Here is a 6000-nt window from a genome sequence, read left to right on the forward strand (position 1 = left end):
CGACTTTTGCCCCACCCTGTACGCCCCCAAGATACACAGCTTCCCACTTTGGAACGACGGGATGCCAGTGCCCAGGCTTTTACCGCCGGACCGTTTGCCCTTCACCCACTCTAAGTCCTTCTCAGCTTACACAGCTGAGCCCTAGCCGGTCAGAAGTTTCCTTTCAAAGAGAGGCTGTTCACACAGAGCTACGTACGCAGACCATGTGGGTTCTTGTCCTGGTTTTGCCACTGGAGCCTCTATGACCACGAGCAGGTCGCATAGCCTGTCTGTGCTTCAGTGTCCTCATCCGTGCGATAGGAATAACAATGCTACTTCCTCGGAGTGGTGCTAATTATGCTGTGAATGCACAGAATTTTTTGGTCATTGTCGTTTTTCAGAGGAGGAAACGAGAACTCATGATCTCCCTCCTGGACTAGTACTTACTGAGCCATACCAACTCCTGTGCACCTATAGACTTCCTTGCAGTACTGCTTGACCACCGGCTGGCAGTATCAGTGGACGTTTTGTCTAAAGCCTTGTTCTTTTCTCTCCAGGGAGTCAATTCTGCTATCTTGGCCTCACAGCCCTTCCTGTTGATTACAAAGCCCACGGAAGAAAACAGAACACACCCCCCTCGGTTCCTTCTACGTGTGTTTCTTCTGCTTCTACTGTGCACAGTTTTGGAGGGAAGACACAGATGAAACAGACCCAGCACCTGCGAAGAATAGATGCATGACCTTCAAATCTCCCTTCCAGTGAAAGAAACGGCAGACATTCAAGGTTCGGCGTCTGTTCTCCGGTCGCACTGAGGAACGTACTGTCTCGTAGCACCAGCTCTGCAGAACCCCTGTTCCCAGACTCCTTGTGGTTTTATTTATATGTATTTCCATATCTCATTGCTGTACGTCACTGCTGCATTGGTGTGGCAGCGAGTGACCAAAGGCTACAGGTTTTACTATGGACACCAGGCCAGGTGCCACCATGCAAAACAAAGCCAGTTCCTATGAGCTGCCTATGATATGCATTGCTGAAGTAACATTTTACCCAGGGTGTGCCATTGCAGTGATATAAATATATTTTTTTCCTAGACTAAATATGAGCTGACTATCTGTTTTGATGTGTGTACATAGGCGTGAGTGAGTGTGTGTGCGTGTGTGTGCACGTGTGTAACCTCGTGCTTAGAACTGCCTGTGAATGTTGTGGAATGCTACACCTGGAAAGTTCTGGTTTTCCACCGGTTCTGAGATGAAGAGCCACACGAGATAGTGGGCCTGGAGACCATGCCCATCCCCTTAGACAGACAACCCGGAGATGTTAAATGTCCTGTATTTATATTGTATTTCGTAGCTGCCACACTAACCTTAATAGGTAATGACACAGCTTTGGGCAGAAGCGTTTTCACCTTAGTGGTGGAGTACTATTAGAATATAAACCCATGTCAGTGACAATCCATCGTCCAAGTCACGAATTCTGACTGAACGCCTCATCTGAATCACCAGTTCCTTGACGGAGAGAGAGAGAGAGAGAAAGAGAAGGGGATGGCATTTGTCTAGTAACCCCGAATGGAGTACAAGTAGCCTTCGTTTTCCTGCATAAATGGACTTGATGAATGCGAACAAATATATGCAATTCATATGCTTTCGGAGATGAGCGTAGACATGTGTGTCAGCTTTGAGATGATGTGTCCTGGATTAATACTTTGTCTCTCACTGTCACAGAACAATACATGCCAGGTTAGCATAGTTGGGATTCAATGGCTGCACGCAATTTCAGGCGCCCAGTCACTTGGAAAGTTCTACGGTTATTGATGTAGAGCTAACTCCCATGGCCCACAAAAGTACATCAGCCTTCTAGAATCTGAGGTCCACTGTGTGAAGATTCTGTTTTGATATGATATGTATACCAAACTCCAGCCAACGTACTGCCATGTTTCATAATCTGAGTGGCTGCCTTGCTTATTCTAAGCTACGGTTGCAGAAACTGTGGCCATTTGTATAAGCTATAACATCAAATCAGGGAAATACGGGAAACAAAAGATTCTGAACCCTGTGTTGTTGAATCGGTAAAGAAAATCATTGGTGAATATTTATTGCATTCTGTCAGGGTGTATGGCATTGTATTCTTATAACTATGCCAGAGTGACAAAGTTAATTCACCCCTTAGGGGGGACTTTAATATATTTTTAAAGGGATGTGCCTATGCATTGATGCCTGAAAAATATGTATAAAGAAATGAGGTTGAATCTCTGAGCAGGTCACCTTTCCTCTAAAGGTAAGGGCAGGAGGCCTGCTTTAGCGGCTGGGTCTAGCCCCACGAGTGAGTGCTGGCCTAGTGAGCTCAGATCTACCGTTAGGAAGCATTAAGCTGACCCCTGCACCAAATCAAGTAGCTTCGCCATGTGTCCACTGGCCCCAGATTATTTTTAACAATATTATGAATAAAATGTTCTGGTGTGTTTTAAAAAGTTACTTTGAAGAAAGGCTGTGCTCACTACACGGCTGGTGTGTGTGTTTTGAGACCTCTTGTATTCAATCTGTGAAGGATACGCGTATTAATCCATACAAGCTTATAGCCTCAATATTTGTCTGAAGACACTTAAATTCTGACCAGTAAAGTTCTAGAAGCAATATTTTCACTTATTTAACATTCTCCAAACAACATCAAGCATTGATACACACTGAAAAGTGTATTTTTTTTATCACTCCAAGTATGTTGGAATATGCAAGGACTGTGGTTAAAATTAGAATGTATAAGGCATATTATAATTTAGTTCATACTGAAAAAGAAATTAACTGAACATAGAATCATTCATACATGTTCCCAAATTTGAGCAATCTCTTGAGTTAGACATAGATTTTCTATTTTGTTTTAATTTGTCAAGATATTTTCTTCCCTTCATAAAACTTAGGTACACATAACTTATGTCATTTATTTATGGTCTTTTATACCTAGTTTGTAAAATTGTAAAATAGCAAACTAAATGCAAAGGGTTTGCATTTGAAAACAATAAAGTAGTTGCCATATTCAAACCTGGGATCTGGTTGTCTCTTCAATAATTTCCGCCATAGAGAGTGTGGTTCTAAACTAAGTAGTCGTTCGTGGTCATCTGGTGAAAACTCCAAATCTTAATTGCATTAGACAGACTTATTCAGAAGATAAACAGCATTGACTCTTACATGGTCCTCACTCTTGAGAACAACACATTAGCAAATCTGACTTAGATTCTGTGAGGTCTCATGTTCCCTTTTAATGACACTGAACTCTGGCTGCAATTCAGGCTCCACTTCTCCCTGATCGTTCAGTCTGGGGCGGCAAGTTTCTTAACTTCCCTGCGTCCTTTTCCTTGTTTGTAGACTGGCAGTTACAATGCCAAGGGCTTTTATGAAGACAAACACCATACAACCTCACTTGTAACTGGATCTACTGAACAAAATTAACTAACGAACAAAATGGAATCAGAAACGTGGAACAGACTGACAGCTGTAAGAGTGGAGGGGTGGGTGGGAACTGGTTGAACGAAGGTGAAGGTGTAAGATGAAGAACATATATGAATGACCCATGGACATGAACAATGGTGTGGGGATTGACTGGGAATGGGGGGGGGCAGACTGGGGAGAAGAGGCACAGTGGGAAAAATTGGGGCAACTGTAATAGCATAAAACAATAAAAATGACTTAAAACATTAGCACAGTGTCTAACCAAAAATCAATGAATGGTGGCTATTCTCAAGAGCCTTTTTGATGATATAAGCTGTCTTTTCTAATATCCCGAGTTCTACATCCTCTCAAACATCTTTGCTATTGATCCAAATGGCCAGCTACCCCTTTTACTGTGGGTTTTAAATCTGGATCCTTAGATCCTGGGCTTCTTGAGGGAACATTGGAACTCCAAGGGATCCAAGAGAGTCCCTAAAATATGGTGCAAATGCTAATGATTATAGTTTGTGTTTTGATGGGCAGAAAGACCGGATCAGAAATGTCATTAAGCTTCAAATTAGTCTGCAATGCAAAAATATTAAGGATGCATGTTCTCGTCATGAATGTTTTCCTCATTAAATAAACTATAAATTTAATACACCTCTGTTCATTGAAAATGAGGCTCAAGACTTATAATAATATAATAACTGAAGCCCTTAAGAGCAGCTAGCTTTAAAGGGTGCCGTTGTGCTGTTCAGTGTTCCCAACAGGGCCTTGAAATGAAAACAATCTGGATATGTCTGGTTATTTCTTCAACATTTCTCTAAAATCAACTATTTTAATATATAGGGTTGTTGACAACATATTTATGATTTCAAAAAGACCAGGCTTGGGCATGTTTTTCCTCACTTGTTTAGCAAGGATAGAAAGTCCACTGTATTAGGATTCTCCAGACAAATAAAACCAGTAGGAAATGCACCTATAACTCTCTGTATATGGATATATATATGGTGAGAGAGATATCTATATGGCGAGAGAGAGAGACTTTCATGAGGAATTGGCTTATGCAATTCTGTAGACTGTGAAGTACCATGATCTGCAAGGTGGAGACCTAGGAAAGCCAGTGGTGTAATTCAGTCCAAGTCCAAAGACCTGAGGAAATAACTGAGCTGATAGCGCAAGTTGCGATCCCAGTGCAGGAGAAGATGAGATGCCCCAGCTCAGCAGTAATGCAGGGTGATGCAGGGAATAAGCCTGGGGATGCACTCTACTGCAACAGGAAGCTTTCCCTGACCTCTCCTAGGGGCACGGTTCTCCTTGTATTTGTGGTAGAGACAGGCTAGCTGTTCAACAGCTTTAGTTCTTACTGTGCACGCAAGAGTATATTTCCCAGCCCCTAAACCTTTAGGACAGGCACATGTGATCAGGTTCTGGCCAATGAGATAAAGGAGGAAGAAATGCAAGCCCTTTCCAAGCCCAGCCATCAAGCCTTCTTCTATGCAATCATCCACTTTCTCTTCCTCTCATGTGGTAGACTTAGAGGCCACATGTTCGACATGGAAGCCTCACAGGAGGGAAGACCATGCATCCCTGAGTCACTGTTTGGAAAGATGACAGAAGATACTCTGGACTTTTATCAGGCTGTGATGTGAGCTAGAAATAAACCTTTATCATCTAAGAATATGGGGTCATTCATTACAGAAGCTAAAAACGAGGGAATTCCTCCTCCTTTTCCTTATTGCTCTATTCAGGCCCTCAACATACTGGATGATGCCCACCACAGCGGGGAGGGCCATCCAATCTACCGAGTCCACTGTTCCACTTTGATGGTGATGGCACATGCCACGGTTAGCAGATATATGTGCCAGTACATTCTTCCCTAAACACCACCTGCGTATGTTGTCGCCAGGTGGCTTGCTTTTGACCAATTTGTCTGGTTGATTATTTATGTTAAGCCCTAGGGATAAAAAGTATAAGTTAAGCACTATATTTATCTTACTGTGTTTTGTGAGAATTAATTTCCAAAGTCTACTTTTCCCTAAAAGCAGAGTGTAATCCATTATTTCTAAGATATCACCAGCTGATATACAGCGAGTGAAGAAGTGATTTTCTTTAATTATCATTTTTGTGTTCTAAGCATAAAAGTCATGGAAAGCACTTTTCAAGTGCCATTCCTCATTGTGAAGACGGCCTGTGACAAAGAGGGTCTAGTCATTAACTAAATAGAAACAAAAGGCGGGTCCAAAGACAAGAGGAAAATGAACTGAAGTAGAGGTTGAATATGACGCAAAAGTGCAGGCTTCACGTGATCCCTGCCTCAGCCACTCACTACCTGTGGACACTGGGCAAACCACGTCGCCCCTCTGAAACCCAGTTTACTCATCTTTAAAATGAGAGTAAGGACTCCCTACTTTGTCGGGGTCCTCTGCGAATCCAGTGAAATCAAGTCTATAGAAAGCATGTAAACACAGGTGTTTACATGGGCCGGTAAGGCCATGTGCATGAGGGATACTGTCAAATGCAGCACCACAGAGCAGGGATTTAGATAAAACATTAGGTTGACAAGATGTTAATGAGTATCAGTCAGTGGGTGGTAGGTGGT

At 42.6% G+C, this 6000-nt stretch overlaps 1 protein-coding gene across 2 annotated transcripts in view; it reads left to right on the forward strand.

The window, feature by feature from the left end:
- EPHA4 (EPH receptor A4) overlaps nt 1–2660 on the forward strand; it is a 138038-nt gene extending 135378 nt beyond the window's left edge. For both annotated transcript variants that reach the window (XM_036022798.1, XM_036022799.1), the window contains exon 18: nt 537–2660. The gene's annotated coding sequence lies outside the window, so the exon portion shown is untranslated. The remainder of the gene's footprint in view (nt 1–536) is intronic.
- Nucleotides 2661–6000: the final 3340 nt, after the last annotated feature.

The sequence above is a fragment of the Phyllostomus discolor genome, chromosome 4 (genome assembly GCF_004126475.2).
Source record: "Phyllostomus discolor isolate MPI-MPIP mPhyDis1 chromosome 4, mPhyDis1.pri.v3, whole genome shotgun sequence".
Classification (NCBI taxonomy): domain Eukaryota; kingdom Metazoa; phylum Chordata; class Mammalia; order Chiroptera; family Phyllostomidae; genus Phyllostomus; species Phyllostomus discolor.